We start from the raw sequence: 24,204 nt of genomic DNA, 5'->3' as shown, positions 1-24,204 counted from the left end.
ACGCTGACAATTCTAACATCACTGCTTAAACGATAGAAAACTGATGAATGTGTGCTAAATATTACCGATATTATATAGGATCTAGCCTGGCTAGGCAGACATAGCTACACTACGAACCCCGGTGAGAGGCTGACATGAACTGAGTAGTGAGACTCCTATCCCCGAACACACCTCCACAAGCACCCCCCCAAAAAAAAAAAAAAAAATGTAACATCGGAACGCACCCCTAACCCGGACTCCAAAACTGGGGACATAACCCAATAGCCACATAACGTGACCGAGCGCTAACCATAGTGGACTAGATCCGACCGCCCACACTCTGATAGACATTTGACCTACCCACCACCCACTCCCTGGACTGGATGCTAACGACCACAAGGACAGGCTAAGGAGTGTCTCCCCCCTGAGACAGAGGGGCCCGGACAGGCAGCCGAAAACATGGACACCAATAGACTAGACCCCATGGGAAGTGCTCACATTAGCCTAAATCACATGATCGCATAGTGCACGCACACAGAAAACTTACAGGACACCTAGGGATTGACCCACACTACATCTCCGGTTGAACTCGGGCACTGACCTGACCTAGACCCGTGTAAACCAAGACTACTGCGGGAGCCACCGAGCAGTGGTACGGCCCTGGTTGTCCACTCAGTTACACGGGCTTATGTCCCCCCAAAGTGGGGGAGATAAAACCTCACACTGATCGTAAAGACACACACAACACACACACCGACTCACACCACAGGCACCCAAAAAAAAAAAAGAAACAAAAAATAACACCTGCCGCAATTGGAGGATGAGTGGTAAACTACACCACTTTATCCTCCACTTAACAACTAGCTCCCCCTTAACGCTGCCCTTGAGACAGCGAACCCACTCCTCGCGGACCCTCCCCCGCCCACCTACGCGGGTGCCCGTCGGACGCGCCCGGGCTCAAGTCGGCACATTAGATACTGAAACTCTACACACACAGTACCCATAGGAACACCCCTCCCCCGATGGGAGATAACATACGAATGGCATACTCCCTAGCGCCACTGATCATTATGACGCAAAACTGCAGAGGACTAAACGCCCTGGAGAAGAGAACGCATCTCCTGCGAGACCTACAGAGACAACGTGTCTCCATTGCCCTTCTACAGGAAACTCACCTGAAGATGGACGCCAAAACACTACTTAAATACAGGCACTACCCGGTGAACTACTATAGCAACCACCCCACATCGAGAAAAATGGGAATGGCAATTTTACTCGCAGCAAACCTTCAGATCGAAATGACAGAGCAATTGGTGGATCCGGGGGGCCAATTCCTCTTTGTCAAAGGGGGGATCTCAGGGAAAGTATACACAATAGCTAACATCTACACCCCGAACACAGGTCAGGCTAGCTTTCTACATAGGGCACTATCGAAGCTGACTAAATTCATGGAGGGGATACTGATACTTGGAGGAGACCTGAACGTCCCACTAGACCCTCTGGCAGACACGTCCACGAGACAGAGCAGCATACCTGGCTCGGCCCTGAAAACAATCCACAAGTCCCTCAGAGACCTCTGACTGGTGGACACATGGAGAGCACTGCACCCAGAGGACCGAGATTACACGTACTACTCAACACTACACCGCAGATACTCTCGCATAGACTACGTGTTCATACAACAGGAAGGCCTCACTTACCTCAGAGGAGCAGACATTCAACCCATGCCCTGGTCGGATCACAGCGCAACGAAAGTAACCATGACATCGCCACGCTATCGCCCTGCCAGGACGTTGTGGAGACTAAATGATTCACTTCTCCTGGATGAACCATCACGGGCACAAATTACGGATCATTATACGCCAATACTTTGAGGAAAAAACTACCGAAGGCGTGTCATGACCATCTGGGAAGCGCACAAAAGTGTACTGAGGGGACACTTAATCCGGATGGCATCACAGAAGAAAAAAGAAGCCGGCCAACAGTTAACGGACTTCACCCGTCAGATAGCAGAACTGGAGCAGACCCACAAAAGAACCCAAAGTGACCAGACGTACAGAGACCTAATCACTAGTGATGTCGCGAACATTAAATTTTCGGTTCGCGAATGGCGAACGGGAACTTCCGCAAACGTTCGCGAACCGGCGAACCGGGCGAACCGCCATTGACTTCAATGGGCAGGCGAATTTTAAAACCCACAGGGACTCTTTCTGGCCACAAAAGTGATGGAAAAGTTGTTTCAAGGGGACTAACACCTGGACTGTGGCATGCCGGAGGGGGATCCATGGCAAAACTCCCATGGAAAATGACACAGTTGATGCAGAGTCTAGTTTTAATCCATAAAGGGCAGAAATCACATAACATTCCTAAATCACAATGAATATGGATTGACACCTGACATATGACATATTGACACCTGTCCTCAGAGCCCCTGATGCACACGGACACAGAGCAGAATACGGACTGTTCCCGCTACATAGGGTCACTTGGCAGGTATGGATTGACACCTGTCCTAAGGATCCCTGATACACACTGACATAGAGCAGAATAGAGACTGTTCCCCCTACATAGGGTAACTTGGCAGATATGGATTGACACCTGTCCTCAGAGACCATGATACACACTGACACAGAGCAGAATAGAGACTGTTCCCCCTACATAGGGTCACTTGGCAGATATGGATTGACACCTGTCCTCAGAGACCATGATACACACTGACACAGAGCAGAATAGGGACTGTTCCCCCTACATAGGGTCACTTGGCAGATATGGATTGACACCTGTCCTCAGAGCCCCTGATAGACACTGACACAGAGCAGAATAGGGACTGTTCCTCCTACATAGGGTCACTTGGCAGATATGGATTGACACCTGTCCTCAGAGACCATGATACACAGAGCAGAATAGAGACTGTTCCCCCTACATAGGGTCACTTGGCAGATATGGATTGACACCTGTCCTAAGGATCCCTGATACACACTGACACAGAGCAGAATAGGGACTGTTCCTCCTACATAGGGTCACTTGGCAGATATGGATTGACACCTGTCCTCAGAGCCCCTGATACACACTGACGCAGAGCAGAATAGGGACTGTTACCCCTACATAGGGTCACTTGGCAGATATGATGTGGTCGTGGGAGGAGGAGGATGACTTTCACCTCTTCCCCTGTTAGATTCCCGTTGTGCTGTGACATCACCCTTATACGCTTTGTAAAGCATATTTTTTAATTTATTTTGCAAAATGCTGCATCCTTTCCGACTTGTAATTGGGTAACATTTCCGCCACTGTCTGCTTATACCGGGGGTCTAGTAGCGTGGACACCCAGCACAGGTCGTTCTCCTTCAGCCTTTTTATACGAGGGTCCCTCAACAGGCACGGCAGCATGAAAGACCCCATTTGCACAAGGTTGGATGCCGAGCTACTCATTTTCCGTTCCTCCTCCTCACACAGAGCAGAATAGAGACTGTTCCCCCTACATAGGGTCACTTGGCAGGTATGGATTGACACCTGTCCTCAGAGACCATGATACACACTGACACAGAGCAAAATAGAGACTGTTCCCCCTACATAGGGTCACTTGGCAGATATGGATTGACACCTGTCCTATGGATCCCTGATATACACTGACACAGAGCAAAATAGGGACTGTTCCTCCTACATAGGGTCCCTTGGCAGATATGGATTGACACCTGTCCTCAGAGACCATGATACACAGAGCAGAATAGATACTGTTCCCCCTACATAGGGTCACTTGGCAGATATGGATTGACACCTGTCCTAAGGATCCCTGATACACACTGACACAGAGCAGAATAGGGACTGTTCCCCCTACATAGGGTCACTTGGCAGATATGGATTGACACCTAACCAAAGGATCCCTGATACACACTGACACAGAGCAGAATAGGGACTGTTCCCCCTACATAGGGTCACTATGTGCCTTTTTGGGGGGGTTTGGTTTTTGAAGCCACAGTGCAGCACCAGAGGGCCGAAAAATTAGGCATGTACACATGCCTGAAAAATTAGGTATGGTTGCAGCCGCTGCTATAGCAGCGGCCAGAAAAATTGATGTTTGTTTCCCAGGCAGAAAGTGCCCTAAAACATTGCGGCTTGAACCCTAGTTGGTGGCGGATAAGTCACGCAAGTCAACCGGCATTCAGAGCTAAAATACAGCAGGGTGTGGACCATTTTTAGCCCAAGGCAGCTCATCTCATCAGGCCTTTTTTAGTCGAATGTATCGCCCAGTGTCAGTCCCTTCGGGATCCATCCCTCATTCATCTTAATAAAGGTGAGGTAATCTAGACTTTTTTGACCTAGGCGACTTCTCTTCTCAGTGACAATACCTCCTGCTGCACTGAAGGTCCTTTCTGACAGGACACTTGAAGCGGGGCAGGCCAGAAGTTCTATCGCAAATTGGGATAGCTCAGGCCACAGGTCAAGCCTGCACACCCAGTAGTCAAGGGGTTCATCGCTCCTCAGAGTGTCGATATCTGCAGTTAAGGCGAGGTAGTCTGCTACCTGTCGGTCGAGTCGTTCTCTGAGGGTGGATCCCTAAGGGCTGTGGCGATGCGTACGACTTAAAAAGCTCCGCATGTCCTCCATCAACAACACGTCTTTAAAGCGTCCTGTCCTTGCCGGTGTGGTCGTGGGAGGAAAAGGAGGAGGAGGATGACTTCCACCTCTCCCCCTGTTAGATTCCCGTTGTGCTGTGACATCACCCTTATACGCTGTGTAAAGCATACTTTTTAATTTATTTAGCAAATGCTGCATCCTTTCTGACTTGTTGTAATTCGGTAACATTTCCGCCACTTTCTACTTATACCGGGGGTCTAGTAGCGTGGACACCCAGTACAGGTTGTTTTATACGAGGGTCCCTCAACAAGCATGAGAGACCCCATTTGCACAAGGTTGGATGCCGAGCTACTTATTTCCCGTTCCTCCTCCTCAGTGATGTCAATGAAGGTATGTTCTTCCCCCCAGCCATGAACAACACCACGGGTACCAGATAGGTGACAATGAGCACCCTGGGATGCCTGTTGTAATTGTTCTTCCTCCTCCTCCTCAAAGCCACATTCCTCCTCTGACTCCTCTTCCTCACAATCTTCTTCCAGCGTTGCCACAGGTCCAGTAAGCGATGCTGATAAGGCTGTTTCTGGTGGTGATGGTGACCACAACTCTTCCTCTATCTCTTCACGCTCATCTACGGCCTGATCCAGCACTCTTCGCAGGGCATGCTCCAGGTCGTAAACAAATGGTACGATGTCGCTGATGGTGCCTTCGTTGCGACTGACTAGGTTTGTCACCTCCTCAAAAGGACGCACGAGCCTACAGGCATTGCGCATGAGCATCCAGTAACGTGGCAAAAAAATTCCCAGCTCCCCAGAGGCTGTCCTAGCACCCCGGTCATACAAATATTCATTAACAGCTTTTTCTTCTTAGAGCAGGCGGTCGAACATTAGGAGTGTTGAATTCCAACGTGTCGGGCTGTCGCAAATCAAGCGCCTCACTGGAATATTGTTTCGCCGCTGAATATCGGCAAAGTGCGCCATGGCCGTGTAGGAACGCCTGAAAGGGCCACACACCTTCGTGGCCTGCTTGAGAACGTCCTGTAAGCCTTTGTACTTATGCACAAAGCGTTGTACGATCAGATTACACACACGTGCCATGCACGGCACATGTGTCAACTTGCCCAACTTCAATGCCGCCAACAATTTTTTTCCGTTGTGACAAACCACTTTGCCGATATCCAGTTGCTGCGGAGTCAGCCACTTTTCCACCTGTGCATTCAGGGCGGACACAAGTGCTTGTCCGGTGTGACTCTCTGCTTTCAAGCAAGTCAAACCCAAGACTGCGTGACACTGCCGTATCCGGGATGTGGAATAGTACCTGGGGAGCTGGGGGGGTCCCATTGATGTGGAGCAAGACGCAGCAGCATAAGAGGACTCAGCCGAGCAGGTTATGGAAGAGGATGGAGTAGGAGGAGTAGAGGAGGTGGCAGCAGGACTGCCTGCAAGTCGTGGCGGTGTCACCAACTGCTCTGCAATGCCACGCATTCCATGCTTGTCAGCCGTCAGCAGGTTTACCCAATGCGCAGTGTAGGTGATATACCTGCCCTGACCATGCTTTGCAGACCAGGTATCAGTGGTCAGATGGACCCTTGCCCCAACACTGTGTGCCAGACATGCCATTACTTCCTTTTGCACAATCGAGTACAGGTTGGGGATTGCCTTTTGTGAAAAGAAATTTCGGCAGGGTACCTTCCACTGCGGTGTCCCAATAGCTACAAATTTTTTGAACGCCTCAGACTACACCAGCTTGTATGGTAAAAGCTGGCAGGCTAATAGTTCGGACAAGCCAGCTGTCAGACGCTGGGCAAGGGGGTGACTTTCTGACATTGGCTTCTTACGCTCAAACATGTCCTTGACAGACACATGACTGTGGGCAGATGAGCGGGAACTGCTCAAGGCGGGAGACGGAGTGGCTGATGGTTGAGAGGGGGCAAGGAGGACAGCAGTGGTTGACGTGGCTGAAGATGCTGGACCAGGAGGAGGATGGCGGCTTAGAGTTTGCATGCTGCTTGTACTCATGTCTTGATCCCATAGGCGTTTGTGATGTGCGATCATGTGCCTACGCAAAGCAGTTGTACCTAGGTGGGTGTTGGACATCCCACGACTCAGTTTCTTTTGGCACAGGTTGCAAATGGCATCGCTGTTGTCAGAGGCAGACACACGAAAAAATTCCACACTGCTGACCTCTGCAATGACGGCATTCTGGTGGTGGACACAGCATGCGTTGATTGGCGTGCTGTCGGGCTGACCCCGGGTGCCGATGCATGCTGTCTGACAGTGCCACTAGCTCCTTGCGACGACCTCCCCCTGCTTCCAACTCGTCTCCTCCTCCTCTCTGTCTCCCCATCTGAACTTTCATCCTGTTCTTCTTCTTGCCGAGCGGGCACCCACGTGACATCCATGGACGCATCGTCATCATCAACCGCTTCACTTGTACCTGACAAATCAGCAAAGGAATCAGCAGCGGGTACAACATCATCATCATCATCACACCGTACGTCCATGTGTGTAATGCTGCCTGCCTGAGACATATGCCTGTTATCTACATCCTCTGGCAATAATGGTTGCGCATCACACATTTCTTCAAACGTATGTGTGAATAACTCCTCTGACATACCAAGTGAAGCAGCTGTGGTGCTAGTTTTGGTGGTGGCGGCAGGCGGGTGAGTGGTATCTTGAGAGGTGCCCGAAGCTAAGCTGGAGGAGGATGGTGCGTCAAGGTTCAGAGCGGAAGCTGTAGAAGATTGGGTGTCCTGTGTTAGCCAGTCAACTTTTTCAAGTTCAGGGTACGTGGCCTCTGAAAACTGGGCATTATTCTAGGGCCAAAGAGAATCACAGCACAACGGCCATGATGGCCCCTGCGGGGGGGGCTGCCTCTGCCTGTCATTTTTTTTTGATTAGTGGTACTATGCTTGCAAGCTACTGTGAGACCAGATATGAGTGGCACTGTGCAGTGGCAGAGGTTGGCAGAGTACACGCTGTAGGCCTGACATACCCGCTTTAAGGACACTGACTGCTATTAGCTTACACTAAAAAACTTTTTTTCTTTGTAAAAGCACGCTATAGAGACACCAGATTTGAGTGGCAAAGTACACTGGCAGAGGTCTGCAGAGCACACGCTGACGGCCTGACACCCGCTTTAACCCCTTAAGGACACATGACGTGTGAGACACGTCATGATTGCCTTTTATTCCAGAAGTTTGGTCCTTAAGGGGTTAAGGACACTGACTGCTATTAGCTTACACTGAAAAACGTATTTTCTTTGTAAAAGCACGCTATAGAGACACCAGATATGAGTGGCAAAGTACACTGGCAGAGGTCTGCAGAGCACACGCTGAAGGCCTGACACCCGCTTTAAAGACACTGACTGCTATTAGCTTACACTGAAAAACTTTTTTTCTTTGTAAAAGCACGCTATAGAGACACCATATATGAGTGGCAACTGGCCAAGTACACTGGCAGAGGTCTGCAGAGCACACGCTGAAGGCCTGACACCCGCTTTAAAGACACTGACTGCTATTAGCTTACACTGAAAAACTTTTTTTCTTTGTAAAAGCACGCTATAGAGACACCAGATATGAGTGGCAAAGTACACTGGCAGAGGTCTGCAGAGCACACGCTGAAGGCCTGACACCCGCTTTAAAGACACTGACTGCTATTAGCTTACACTGAAAAACTTTTTTTCTTTGTAAAAGCACGCTATAGAGACACCATATATGAGTGGCAACTGGCCAAGTACACTGGCAGAGGTCTGCAGAGCACACGCTGAAGGCCTGACACCCGCTTTAAAGACACTGACTGCTATTAGCTTACACTGAAAAACTTTTTTTCTTTGTAAAAGCACGCTATAGAGACACCAGATATGAGTGGCAAAGTACACTGGCAGAGGTCTGCAGAGCACACGCTGAAGGCCTGACACCCAGACGCTTGCAGACAACTAACTGCTATTCAATCTATTACAGTGAAAAAAATGTTTTTTTCTTTTTAAATGTCAAGCTTAAGCTATTGTGACACCAGATATGAGTGGTGGCACTGACTGGGCAAATGGGCACAGTATCCACTGTGAGGCTGACACATAAGCTGGCAGGCAACTAACTGCTATTCAATCTATTACAGTGAAAAAAAAAATATTTTTAAATGTAAAGCATAAGCTATTGTGACACCAGATATGAGTGGTGGCACTGACTGGGCAAATGGGCACAGTATCCACTTTGAGCCTGACACAGAAGCTGGCAGGCAACTAACTGCTATTTAATCTATTACAGTGAAAAAATTTTTTTTTAAATGTCAAGCAAAAGCTATTGTGACACCACATATGAGTGGTGGCACTGACTTGGCAAATGGGCACAGTATCCACTGTGAGCCTGACACAGAAGCTGGCAGGCAGGCAACTGCAATTACATTACACAGAAAAAAAAAAAGCAGCCTGATGTTCTAGCCCCAAAAAGGGCTTTTTGGGGTGCTGTCCTTACAGCAGAGATCAGATGAGTCCTTCAGGACTGTAGTGGACACTGAATACCCTAGCCTAGCTATCAATTTCCCTATCTAATGAGCAGCAGCTACACTTTCCCTCCTCTCACTAAGCATGCAGCTTCAGAATGAATCTAAAATGGATGCTGGGAGGGAGGTGGGAGGGTCTGGAAGGTAGGGTCTGCTGCTAATTTGCTGGAATGTGTCTGCTGACCGTGAGGCACAGGGTCAAAGTTTGCTCAATGATGATGAATAGGGGGCGGATCGAACCGCGCATGTGTTTGCTCGCGGCGGCGAACACGAACACGCTATGTTCGCCAGGAACTATTCGCTGGCGAACAGTTTGGTACATCACTACTAATCACTAAAAGAAGGCAGTTAATGGACGTCATAGAACGCAAACATACCAGAAACCTACACCGATCGAAAGCATTCTTCTATCGACATGCCAACAAAGGAGGAAGGCTACTGGCCCGGATGCTGAGAGACCCACAGAACAGGGCACAGGTACAAGCCCTATGAACCAGCCGGGGAAAACTGACGCAATTTCCAGAGGAAATCGCGGAAGAATTCAGGTAGTTTTATATGCAACTGTATAACATACCTAACGAAGAGGAGGGAATGACCCCGGAGATAAAACAAACTAACATAGCTAGATACCTACATGGATTCAACCCCGATGCCCTGATATCGGCCGAAGATATCAGGAAGAAATAAAGATGGCCCTGAAATCAGCAAAAACGGGTAAAGCACCAGGCCCGGATGGATTCCCAGTGGAATACTACAAGAAATTTGGTGAGGAGCTAATACCACGACTGGCTAAGGCAATGTATAGCCTACGAGATGGCGCAACATTCCACAGGGAGTCGTTGGCCGCGACGATCACGTTAATATGGAAACCGGGCAAAAACACAGAACAAGTGGGCAACTAACGCCCAATTTCTCTTAGAAACGCGGATGTGAAGCTCCTCTCCAAGGTTCTAGCATGTAGGCTGCAGGCATACATGCCCAGACTGACGCATCCGGATCAGACGGTGTTCATCTTGGGAAGGGAAGCCAGAGACAGCACACTGTGACTCTTCACAATACAACAACAAGCAAAGCACCTGAAGAAAAAGCTACTCCTACTCTCCACAGATGCAGAAAAAGCATTTCATAGGGTGGACTGGCAGTTCATGACCGGGACCCTAAGAAAAGCCGGAATTGGAGATGGGATGTTGGCCTGGATCAATACACTGTACCAACAGCCGAATGCTAGAGTCAAAGTTAATGGAGCACTAACTGACTGCTTCAACATTCAAAATGGCACCAGACAGGGCTGCCCGCTATCGCCACTCTTATTCGCGCTCACCTTGGAATGATTTCTGGACCAAGTACGGAGAACCCCGACAATCACAGGATTCAAACACAAAACACAGGAACATAAAGTGGCAGCGTACGCCGACGATATGTTTTTCTTTCTAGACAACCCGCTCGAATCCATTCCACAGCTACTAGAAGAATTTCGGACGCATGGGAGCCTATCTGGACTTAAGCTTAACTTATCAAAATGCAACATACTGAATGTCACGGCACCAGAGGAGGAATGTGTGCGATTGAAACGTCTATTCCCCTTCCATTGGTGCACGGAACAAATTAAATACCTAGGGATATGGGTCACCCCCGCTGCGAAAGATCTATACACCCATAATTACAGAACTACAATCACATTTCATGGCAGGGACGAATAGCGATTGTGAAAATGAACGTGCTACCCAGGGTACTGTATCTTTTTCACACCATACCTCGGATCATACCACAAGCCTTCTTTAAAATGCTCAGGACAGCGATTCTTAGATGTATCTGGAAGGGAGCAGAGCTAGGATCAGTCACGAAAAACTGTGCCTTCCAAGAACATGGGGTGGACTTGCCTTGCTGGATTTTGGCAAATATTATCATGCGACGGTCCTGCAGTGCCTTAGGGAATTACACTCAGCCACTTCCCACAAATGGTGGGTATCCCTGAATAGAGACATTGCGGATAACCACCTCCACTCGTTTCTCTGGCACAGGGAATCGGAGGCTGCAAATGACCTCGGGGAAGACTCACCCATTGCACAAACGATTAACACTTGGACCAGAGTGAGGAAAGTGCCCCACGTTTCACCAAAACCAAGCCCGCTGATTCCCATCACCCACAATACGGACCTGGGAGATGGGCTCCCCGCATCCGCGTGGCCATTGGCTAACCAGGAAGGATACATACCTCTGCAAACAGTGATGACGGAAACAGGCATAAAGACACAGAGACATAACGGAGGGGGAAACACCTACGATAATGCTCCGGTTTCACAGAGCCCAAGTGAGGCATTACTATCATAACATACCACACAAGAGCAAACTACACAGGGATCTAACCTGGTACAAAACACTATGCTTCCACACACCAGAGGCGGAGGGCACGGTGACAGTCATATACCAACGCCTGATCATCGGTGAGAGGGAAAAGAACAACATATATCAAAGACAATGGGAAGACCTAACAGACGAAACATTCACAGAGATCCAATGGGAAAAAATCCTGGTGCTGCAGCATAAAAGCTCCTCCAGCTCCCACCTCCAAGAGGTAAACTACAAATTAATCTCCCACTGGTACCGCACGCTATTTCTAGTCCCAGATATCTGCTGGAGATGTGAAGATGGTTGAGGAACCATAAAACACCTATGGTGGGACTGCAGGAAAATTAAACCATACTGGGATGCCATCGAAAGAGAAATAAGGAACATACTAGAGGAACCCACGCATCTAACCATAGCATTATCCTTAATACACCACACGGACGACACTCTCTCTGCATACAAAAGATCAATCTTGAGGCACTTGCTTAATGCAGCAAAATCGCTAATACCGCTTTTGTGGAAATCGCCAAACCCGCCGACAGTAGGGCAGTGGAGACGCAGGGTCGAAGAAATGCAAAGAGCCGGATCTACAATAGCGAGCCTACTGGGGAGGACGGAAAAACATGTGGAGCGCTGGAGACCTTGGTATGTATACATCGCACAGAATGCAAACAACGAATAAACATAGGGGGATGTCTGGGGGGGATGGAGATGGGAGCCCGGCGCATCGGACGCTGTGCAACCTCGCCATCACTCTTCCCCACGTATCCAATCATAACTCTACTACTACAACACGCAGAACTAGGTTGAAACAGTCCAGGGCACGGTTAGAGAGTGGCCTACGTGCTTAGAACAGCCATAGACAGAAATCCACAGGGGGGCTATCCCAGACGGGAGAGACTGGACACATTCGCTACCCAGAGGCTGGGGATGAGGCTAACGAAACATGCAAGAAAGGAGGACGGCGAGAGGGGACAACCCCCATCTGGAAGAGGCAACACTACCTCACACACTCAAACTCACGTACACACATACATTTCGAGGCACATTACGGACTTAACTTAGAATAGACTCAAGATAATGATGAACACCGCATGAACGATACTGTATACTGTGATTTTTAACCCCCCATCCCCTTGTCCAAGTGTTCTTTAACTCCCTCCCCTTGTCCAATAGTGTCCCCCCTCTCCTCATCCAATAGTGTTCCCCTCTTCCCATAGTATTCTCCCCCCCTCCCCTTGTCCAATAGTGTCCCCCCTTCCCATAGTGTTCTCCCCCTTCCCATAGTATTATCCCCCCTCTCCTCATCCAATAGTGTTCTCCCCCTTCCCATAGTATTCTCCCCCCCTCCCCTTGTCCCATAGTGTCACTCCCCCCTCCCCTCTCCTTGTCCCATAGTGTGCCATAATTACTTACCTGTCTTGTAGCGTTGGCTGGCAGCACAGGGTACACCGCGGTACTGGAACTTCAATTTCAGGTTTCGGTTTCCGGCGGGACTGAAAGGAAGTGTGCACTCTGAAATTGAAGTTCCAGTACCGCGGTGCGCCCTGTGCTGCCGGCCAACGCTACAAGACAGGTAAGTAAAGCTTCATATTCGCTCCAAGAGACGCACAGACATTTCCCCTCGCTTTTGAGGGGGAAAAAAGTGCGTCTTATGGAGCAAAAAATACGGTATATGTATATATATATATATATATATATATATATATATATATATATATGTGTATATATATACACTGAACAAAATTATGAACGCAACACATCAGTATATATTAATGAGGATCCTATGGCAAGAGATATGCAAACGATTGCTGCAAAAAAATTGCAGATAACTTGTGATTGGATAACTCGAGACAAGGTGCTACCGCTATTAAAGAAAATTAATGTAAATAAGGCTCCGGGGCCTGACGGTATTCACCCACGAGTACTTAAGGAGCTAAGTGGGGAAATAAGTGAACCTCTGTATTTAATTTTTCAAGATTCTTTTGTTTCAGGTGTTGTACCGGAGGATTGGAAGAAGGCAGATGTTGTTCCTATATTTAAAAAGGGTTCAAAATCCTTGCCTGGAAATTATAGACCTGTGAGCTTAACTTCTGTAACTGGGAAAATATTTGAAGGGCTATTAAGGGATAATATTCAGGAATTCATTGGGAAGAACTTTGTTATTAGCAATAATCAGCATGGTTTTATGAAACATAGGTCATGTCAAACTAACCTAATTGCATTCTACGAAAATTAAGTAGAAGTATAGATCAGGGTGTTGTAGTGGATGTGATCTACTTGGATTTTGCCAAGGCATTTGATACGGTTCCTCACAATAGGTTAGTCTTCAAACTAAAAGAAATTGGTCTAGATGAATATTCTTGTTCTTGGGTAGAACATTGGCTTAAGGATAGAGTACAACGAGTTGTAATTAATGGTAAATTTTCAGGCTGGACAAAAGTGGTAAGTGGTGTCCCTCAAGGTTCTGTTTTGGGACCACTTCTATTTAACATATTTATAAATGATCTTGAAATAGGCATTGAAAGCCATGTATCAGTGTTTGCAGATGATACAAAACTTTGGAAAGTAATACAATGTGAGCAGGATATTGCTTTGCTGCAGAGGGATTTGGCTAGATTGGGGGACTGGGCACTAAAATGGCAGATGAAATAACGTAGAGAAATGCAAAGTTATGCACTTCGGAGTTAAGAATGCTCAAGCAACTTACACACTAAATGGTAGTGAATTTGGGATAACCACACACGAGAAGGATTTGGGAATTGTTATAGACAACAAATTAGGCAGCAATATGCAATGTCAATCTGCAGTTGCTAAAGCCAGTACGGTTTTGTCATGTATAAATAGGGGCATAAATTCTCGGGATGAAAATATAATTTTGCCTCTTTATAAATCGCTGGTAAGACCACACCTTGAATATGCTGTGCAATTTTGGGCGCCTGTTCTAAAGAAAGATATCATGGCACTAGAAAAAGTCCAGAGACGAGCTACAAAATTGATAAAAAGGAATGGAGCATTTTAGTTATGAAGAAAGGTTAAAAAAATGAATCTGTTTAGTTTGGAAAAACGGCGCCTGAGAGGGGATATGATAACTTTATACAAATATATTCGGGTAAGTACAAACCTTTATCAGGAAATCTATTCATAAACAGGGCTATACATAGGACACAAGGTCACACATTTAGGCTGGAAGAAAGGTGATTTCATCTAAGGCAAAGAAAAGGTTTTTATAAGAGCAATAAGGATAAGGAATTCTCTGCCTGAAGAGGTGGTTTTGTCAGAGTCACTACAGATGTTTAAACTGCAATTGGATAAATACTTACAAAAACATAAAATACACGGATATAATTTCTAATTAGTGGGGTAATAGCTGCTTGATCCAAGGAGACATCTGACTGCTATTTTCGTGTCAAGAAGGCAAAATTGGAAGCGCTTCAGACTAGGTTTCTTGCCTTCTTTTGGATCAACAGCAACAACATATGTGAGGAAGGCTGAACTTGATGGACACAAGTCTCTTTTCTGCTATGTAACTATGTAACTATGTAACACTTGTTTTTGCCCCCATATTTCATGAGCTGAACTCCAAGATCTAAAACTTTTTCTATGTACACCAAATGCCTATTTCTCTCAAATATTGTTCACAAATCTGTCTAAATCTGTGTTAGTGAGCACTCCTTCTTTGCCGAGATAATCCATCCACCTCACAGGTGTGGCATATCAAGATGATGATTAGGCTGGCCACAATAAAAGGCCACTCTAAAATGTGAAGTTTTACTGTATTGAGGGGTTTCGGAGGGTCTGAAAACCAGTCAATATCTGGTGTGACCACCATTTGCCTCACGCAGTGCAACACATCTCCTTCACATAAAGTTGATCACGTTGTTGATTGTGGCCTGTGGAATGTTGGTCTACTCCTCTTCAATGGCTGTGCGAAGTTGCTGGATATTGGCAGGACCTGGAAAACGCTGTCGTATACGCCGATCCAGATCACCGCAAACATGCTCATTGGGTGACATGTCTGGTGAGTACGCTGGCCATGCAAGAACTGGGTTGTTTCCAGCTTCCAGGAATTGTGTACAGATCCTTGCAACATGGGGCCATGCATTATCATGCTGCAACATGAGGATATGGTCGTGGATGAATGGCACAACAATGGGCCTCAGGATCTCGTCACGGTATCGCTGTGCATTCAAAATGCCATCAATAAAATGCACCTGTGTTCGTTATCCATATTCAATAACCCCACCGCCACCATGGGCCACTCAATCCACAACGTTGACATCAGCAAACCGCTCACCTACACAACGCCATACACGCTGTCTGTCATCTGTCCTGTACAGGGAAAACCGTGATTCATCCGTGAAGAAAACACCTCTCCAAAGTGCCAGACGCTATAGAATGTGAGCATTTGCCCACTCAAGACGGATACAATGACGAACTGCAGTCAGGTCAAAACCGCAATGAGGACGAGCATGCAGATGAGCTTTCTGGAGACAGTTTCTGACAGTTTGCGCAGAAATTCTTTGGTTATGCAAACCGATTGTTGCAGCAGCTGTCCAGGTGGCTGGTCTCAGATGATCTTGGAGGTGAAGATGCGGGATGTGGAGGTTACTATGCTGGTGTGGTTACACGTGGTCTGTGGTTGTGAGACCAGTTGGATGTACTGCCAAATTCTCTGGAACGCCTTTGGAGACGGCTTATGGTAGAGAAATGAACATTCAATTCACGGCAACAGTTCTGCTGGACATTCCTGCAGTCAGCATGCCAATTGCACGCTCCCTCAAAACTTGCGACATCTGTGTGATAAAACTGCACAATTTAGAGTGGCCTTTTATTGTGGCCAGCCTAAGGCACACCTTTGCAATAATCATGCTGTCTAATCAGCATCTTGATATGTCACACCTGTGAGGTGGATGGATTATTTCAGCAAAGGAGAAGTGCTCACTAAAACAGATTCAGACAGATTTGTGAACAATATTTGAGAGAAACAGGCCTTTTGTGTATATAGAAGTCCTTAGAAGTTTGAGTTAAGTTCATGAAAAATGGGGGCAAAAACAAAAGTGTTGCGTTGAACATTGTGTTCAGTATATATATATATATATATATATATATATATATATATATATATATATATATATATATAGATAATATATATATATATATATATATATATATATATATATATATATATTTTTTTTTTTATATATTTGTGTTGAAGGCATAGAAGCCGTGGTGACAGTATATAACTTATATAACTTATACTAGAAACATAGAATGTGACGGCAGATAAGAACCATTTGGCCCATCTAGTCTGCCCAATTTTCTAAGTACTTTTAATTAGTCCCTGGCCTTATCTTAAGTCTAGGATAGCCTTATGCCTATCCCACACATGCTTAAACTCCCTCGCTATGTTAACCTCTACCACTTCAGCTGGAAGGCTATTCCATGCATCCACCACCCTCTCTGTAAAGTAATACTTCCTGAAATTATTTTTAATAATTTGCCCCTCTAATTTAAGACTATGTCCTCTTGTTGTGGTAGTTTTTCTTCTTTTAAATATAGTCTCCTCTTTTACTGTGTTGATTCCCTTTATGTATTTAAATGTTTCTATCATAAGCCCCCAGTCTCATCTCCAAACTATACATGTTAAGATCCTTTAGCCTTTCCTGGTAAGTTTTATGCTGCAATCCATGAACCAGTTTAGTAGCCCTTCTCTGAACTCTTTCCAAAGTATTAATATTCTTCTGAAGATACGGTCTCCAGTACTGTGTACAATACTCCAAGTGAGAACTCACCAGTGTTCTGTACAATGACATGAGCACTTTTCTCTTTCAACTGCTAAGGCCTCTCCCTATACAACCAAGCATTCTGTTAGCATTTTCTGCTGCTCTATTAGTTTGTCTGCTTATCTTTAAGTCATCTGAAATAATTACTACTAAATCCTTTTCCTCAGATGTTGAGGTTAGTAGGGTATCAAATATTCTATACTCTGCCCTTGGGTTTTTACGCCCAAGATGCATTATCTTGCACTTATCCACATTAAATGTCAGTTGCCACAGCTCTGACCATTTTTAAAATTTACCCAAATTATTTGCCATTTGGCTTATCCCTCCTGGAACATCAACTCTGTTGCAAATTTTAGAATCATCAGCAAAATTACACAACTTACCACCAAGACCTTCTGCAATATCACTACTAAATATATTAAAGAGAATGGGACCAAGTTCCCCACTGGTAACCAGACCTTGCTTTTAAAATATTTCGTTGACTGCAACCCTCTGTTGCCTGTCATTCAGCCACTGCCTTACCCATTCAACAAAATTTGAATTCAAACTTAAAGATTGCAGTTGATGAGTGTCAAATACCTTACTGAAATCTAGGTAAGCAATGTCTGCTGCACCACCTTGATCTATTATTTTAGTTACCCAATCAAAAAAATCAATAAGATTTGTTTGACATGATCTCTCTGAAGTAAACCCATGTTGTCTTGGATCTTGAAATCCATGTGATTTTAGATGTTCAACAATTCTGTTCTTTAACATGTTTTCCATCAATTTTCCCACTACTGAAGTAAGGCTTACTGGCCTCCTCCCTACTACCTTTCTTTTGAATGGGTACAACATTCGCTAATTTCCAATCTTCTTGGACTACTCCTGTTAATAATGATTGGTTAAATAAATCTGTAAATGGTTTTGCTAGGACGACACTAAGTTAAAAAGCAAAGTAATAATGCAGTAAATCCCCTTCCAAGAACGAGACGAGGCTACGTTTTGAAGGGTCAAGAAGAACAAAATTTTAATGACAAGAATTCTCCTTTTATGTGATTCTGCCCATGAAAGGGAGACACCTACATAATTAGGACAGTAACTGTAGCGGAGAGGTAGTATAATCCACAAGGTCTCCGCTGGTAGACAGGAAAGCAGGCAATAATCCAAATAGGCAGGTACAGCATACAATAATCCCGGTAGCGTTATAAGAATCCTTCCCTCCCATGAACTAGACGAAACATAGGCTGGGAGTCAACTGAGGTCTTTATTCAAAGTTCCAGTAGTTATACAAGTCCCCATGCAAGGGGTCTCCATACTGATATAACAGGGGCATTGTCCACATTTCTCCCATCAGGCACTGCTGGACGAGAGGGATACTCCCACTAGAATATACAGTTAAGTGGATTAGCCCTCCGTGCAGCAGAACCGACAATTTACATTAAAACCCATAACTTTGGCAATATTCATTATATTTAAGCGTATGGCCGTTCGGTAGATAGCTGGGGTCTGAGCGCATATTTCGTGAAAGTACCGCTCAGATCCCAGGTTAAATAACAGAACGCCGCATGAAATACACATTACATTTATGTTCGCTTCAAACTACCGATTGAGCTTAGGGGACCACATTACCGAAGAACCGGGGCTCCCGAACGGCTTGGAAGTCCAGCGGTATTCGTGCCATCGAGTAGCCGATTTTAGTTCCAGGCGCTCGACGACCAAATACCGCTGGGCGAACAAAGGATCCAAAATGGCCAACCGCCGTGTGGTCGGTAGTCGAACGACGGCCACCCTGAATCCTCTTAAATACCGATTGCAACATTGTTGCAATCCTTAATGAGGGACACACGACCTCCTGTGTGTGGTCTCCCTTCGGTAGTTTTGTTGTTTCACGAACAGTGATGAAATTCACTGTTCGTGAAACGATTTGCAGGGGGGTTGGCGGCTTTTCTTGCCGCCAGCATACGAATACTAGCATACGAAATACTATTACTTGTGTGAACCACATTACAACCACTTGGTTCTTAAAGGCATACATCTGCAATAATCATAATACATACAATAAGGACAATATACAGTGGCTGTGTTTGCCACAGTAACCAATTACAAACATGGTACATCCCACACATTTCCTCCCCTCAGATAAACAGTTAACATAATTATCACACACACACATTTTTACCCGAGTTTTGGATGTACCCCAAATACTTGGGGTACATCCAAAAATCCAGTATCTCCAGATAGCCCCAATCTGGGGGAACAACATATTTAAAAATCATCCCATTCGATTAAGGGGTTCGGGAGTTATGGGACTTTAAAGTTTTGACCGACCGCACAGGCACACTAGCCGAAAATAGTTCCATAAGTTTTGGCCTTGCGGTCGGTCCTCGTTCGTGTGGTGAAAAGTCACGAAAATCTTGTCATCCGTGAATTTCCTGATGGTCGCTAAAATCCCTGTATGTGGTAGTCTATCTACCGAACGGCAGCACGGTCGATGGTTCCAGCACGAATTTACAGTGTTATGGAGGTCTCAGCGGTGTTTGCCTATTCAAGTGTCCGATTTTGGTTCCAGACACTCGACGGCAAATCACCGCTGTTCGTGAACTAAGATGGCCGCGAACATGTGTAAAAGTCCCGAAATGGCGGCCACCTAGGAACTAAAACAAAGAGTTTGTGCATTTCATACGGATGGTAAGTGCCGATCTGGGAGGTAAAATACCACATAATTAAATAGCAGGGTGGTCCGGTGTTCGGTAGTTTGGGTTCGTTTTTATACATGCTGAGTCTCTACCGTACGGGTTGTATAAATAGACGAACGTTGTTAAAAAGTCCCGAACTGTGATAAAAGTAATCCACATGAACCAGGTAAGTACACTCCATTGTGGTTATAGTCTCTGTTATTGTACATGTACCTGGTTAGTTGTTAAAGGGCCGGTTTAGCAATAAGTATTCCCAGGCAAAGGTAAGGTTCTGTTACACTGCTCCCCTTTTGTGGAACACTCCGGCAGACCCGGATTGATCCTTTTCGGGTCAACTTGGGGCTGTCCGGCCGGCTGTCAGTGTAGAAGTTCTGTTTGCCTGGACAGCCCATCCGCGTTCCTATTGAACTTGCCAGGGCGGTATTGGATGGAGAAATTGTATGGTTGTAGCGCTAAGCTCCATCTCAGCAAGCGTCCATTATCTCCAGCCACTCTGTTCAACCATACCAGGGGATTATGATCTGTAACAAGGGTAAATTCCTGACCATACAGATATGGTGTAAGTTTCTTTAAAGCCCAGACCAGGCCTAAAAACTCCTTCTCCACTGCCGCGTAGCTTACTTCCCTGGGTAACAATTTTCTACTCAGGTACGCGACAGGGTGTTCCCCTCCATCTTCCCCGATCTGGCTCAGAACTGCACCCAGTCCGTACATGGACGCATCTGTATGGACGACAAATCTTTTGTTAGGGACGGGGCAGATAAAACAGGTGCATTGATCAGGGCATTCTTTAAAGCTTGAAAGGCTGTTTCACAGACGGGAGACCACAGGACTATTCTAGGCAGGTACTTTTTAGTCAGGTGTGTCAGGGGGTTTAGCGATGGCACTATAGTCAGGGACAAATTTACTGAAGTACCCGGCTGTCCCTAAGAACGCCAATACTTGAGTCTTGGTGTGGGGTGTGGGCCAGTTGGCCACAGCCTCAACCTTAGCTGGTTCTGGTCGCTGTTTCCCACACCCTACCCTATGTCCCAAGTACTGGACTTCGGCCATACCGAAGTGACACTTTTCTGGCTTCAGAGTTAGGCCTGCGGCCCGAATCTGATCCAGCACAGCCTCTACATGTCTCAAGTGTTCTCCCCAAGTTTCGCTATAGATCGCAATGTCATCCATGTACGCGCAAGCGAAGTCCTGGAAGTCATCAAGGAGCCTATCCACCAAGCGCTGAAATGTAGCTGAGGCGTTCATCCCAAATGGCATGACCTTGAATTGGTACAGGCCAAACGGGGTGACGAACGCTGACTTGGGGATAGCTTCCTTGGCCAGGGGAATCTGCCAGTATCCCTTGCACAGATCAATGGTGGTCAGATATCGCCCCCTGGCAATGCGATCTAATAGTTTGTCTACTCTGGGCATTGGGTAGGCATCCGTCACTGTACGGTCATTGAGGCGTCTATAGTCCACACAGAACCTGGTAGTTCCGTCCTTTTTGGGCACTAGTACCCCTGGTGAGGCCCAGGGGCTGTCAGACGGCTCTATGACTCCTAGTCTCAACATCTCCTGAATTTCCTTTCTTATTTCCTCCTTTACTGCCTCAGGGATTCTGTAGGGAGTCTGTCTAAGAGGGTTTTGTCCTGGGGTCTCTACGTAGTGGTTCGCTAGCAGGGTGTATCCTGGTTCCTGGGAAAACGTTAATCCCTTTTCCGTTAATAACTGTCTGAGCTGACCCTTTTCTGCTGGGTTTAAGCGCTCCCCTAGTTGCACCGTACTGAGCAAACTATTAGGTTCTGTGCGTGCTAAAAGATCTGGGTTAGGTAGGCTATCGGGGTCCTCAGTAGCAGGAATACATATAGCTACAATATCCTCTGACCTCTCTTGATATTCTTTCAACAGATTAACATGGAAAGATTTGATGGCAATCACATAGGTAGTGTCGCAGACTTGCGCTACTACCTTGTAAGGGCCCTGCCAGGAGGCCTGGAGTTTATTCCCTTTAACGGGTCTAAGCACCAGAACCTTCTGTCCCACCTGGAATGTTCTTTGCCGGACGCCCCGATCGTACCAACGTTTCTGTTGACCCTGGCCCGCATGGAGATGGTCTCGTGCCATCTGAGCTAAATGCTCCATGCGGTCTCGCATCTCCAGAACATATGGCACAATGGGGACCCCCTTGTGTTCCATCTCTCCTTCCCAGTGCTCCCGGGTGAGGTCCAGAGGGCCTCGAACTCTCCTTCCATAGAGCAGTTCAAACGGAGAGAGAACCCAGTGGATTCCTGCGGCACCTCTCGGTATGCAAACAAGAGGTGCGGCAAGAATCGCTCCCAGTCTCTGTATTCCGCTGTAAAGGTCCGCAGTAACTGCTTCAGGGTACCATTAAAGCACTCAAAGAGACCGTTAGTCTTGGGGTGGTATGGTGAGCTGAGGAGGGTCTTAATACCGCAGACCTTCCATAACTGTTGGGTTAGGTCAGCGGTAAACTGGGTCCCTCTGTCAGACAGTATTTCTTGAGGGAATCCCACTCTGGTGAATATCCGGACTAGAGCACTGGCGACAGTGTCAGCCTGGATATTCGTCAGAGCGACGGCTTCCGGGTAGCGGATAGCATAGTCCACCACGGTAAGAATATATTTCTTACCGGAGGGACTGGGGTTAGGTAGGGGTCCTACCAGGTCGACTGCCACCCTGCTAAATGGTTCCTCGATTACGGGCATAGGTGACAGTCGAGCCTTAGGATCATCCCCTCTCTTCCCTACTCGTTGGCAGACATCACATGTACTGCAGTAGCACCGCACATCCTTCAAGATCCCCGGCCAAAAAAAGGTCTGGGTGATCTTGTAGGTGGTGCGGTTACCCCCTAAATGTCCTGCTAAGGGGATATCATGGCCAATTCTGAGAAGTTCCAACCGGTACTTTCTGGGTACCACTAATTGGCGCTTCTGCGAAGGGACACAGCCTCTTCCTACCTTCAATCTGTACAATCTGTTGTTATCCCATACAAAATGTTCCCGCTCATCCCCCCCACTGTCAGCTATTTCACGGTACTTTTGGAGGGTTGGGTCCTGTGGCGGAACCAACCTCGTCACTGTGAACTGGAGAAACCTGGTGGCTAGCCTCCTGCCCTGCGACTATGGCCCTTGGGTGTATTAACCCTTTAAGAAGTGTATTTGGGCACAATGGATTTTTGTATGCTGTTCCTGGCCCTTTAAATACTTGGGAGCAGTGTTACAACTTTTAAACTGGCACTTCGAATGCAGTCGAAGTGCCGAAGTCATCGAAGTGGCAGCCATTCAACAAATGAACACGTGGCGGCAGCCATTTTTACTTATTCGAACGCGGTCAGCGGTGTGTGCAGCCAAATCTATGGAACTGTTTGCGGCTACCCAAATGCACGAACACCGCTGACCCGTACCTACTTCGACACTGCGGCTGGAGACTAAGTCCCGTTCGAAGATTCGAACACTCGTTCGAATGGGACTTAGTCGTTTTCACGGTGTAAAATAGACCGACCGCACAGCCCAAATCCATGGAACTGTTTTGGGCATGAAAAGGTGCTTGCGGTCGGTCAAAAGTGACTTATATCTATCTCCCGAACGGCTGAACAGATTCGTATGATTTTTGGGTATGTTTGTATTTGGAATGTGCTGATTAATAATATGTATGTTATTAATATTGGATGTATGGTTTTAGAGTTATGAAAGTTGGGTAAAATGTATGTTTAAATTGTATGGATAATTGGGTTACCTCTCAGGCTAAGGGGAGGGAATCTGTGGGATGTAACCATTGTGTGATTGGATAATTGGATGTGGGCATCTCCCTTGCAGGGGAGAAATCGCATAAAAGCAGAGTGTGTGTCATTAAACCTGAGTTCTACTTTACCCTCAATTTGGAGTGCCGTCTCTTATTGGGGGAATCTGCTACAAGGGATTGATATGCTTGTCATATTCTCTTGCTAAATCACTGCTAAGCTCTTGTCCTGCTTGTTCCTGGTCTGCGGTGGTTATGGTGTCTGCTGCAGTGCTTGAAGTCCTCAGGAAACGCTAGGAGCATCCTTCAACGGAGGTACCCAGTCGGGGTGCCCGTCGATCCGTTACAGATCCTCTCTGGTTTCCCTCCCAAACTCCTCTGGGGTATCCCAAGCTAGAGGTCTCTCTACCGTAGTGGGTCTAAGGGTCAGTTCTTTGCTTACCTGGGTCTCCCGTCCTGTTGTAGGGTCGTCTGCGATACGGGTCTGTGAACGGGTGGTCACGGGGCAAGCAGCAGCAGTTGTGGGTAAGTAGGCTGAAGCCAGGGGGCCAATATTGTTGCCCAACACAACTTCAGCAGGCAGGTTGTCCATGATGC

General features: G+C 46.7%; 1 protein-coding gene across 2 annotated transcripts in view; it reads right to left on the bottom strand.

Annotated features, from left to right (window-relative positions):
- LOC134577713 (myocardin-like) overlaps positions 1 to 24,204 on the bottom strand; it is a 294,842-nt gene that overhangs the window by 74,646 nt on the left and 195,992 nt on the right. The window lies entirely within an intron of this gene.

This window comes from Pelobates fuscus, chromosome 11, assembly GCF_036172605.1.
Source record: "Pelobates fuscus isolate aPelFus1 chromosome 11, aPelFus1.pri, whole genome shotgun sequence".
NCBI classification, from domain to species: domain Eukaryota; kingdom Metazoa; phylum Chordata; class Amphibia; order Anura; family Pelobatidae; genus Pelobates; species Pelobates fuscus.
This window is presented reverse-complemented; position numbering and strand designations above follow the sequence as displayed.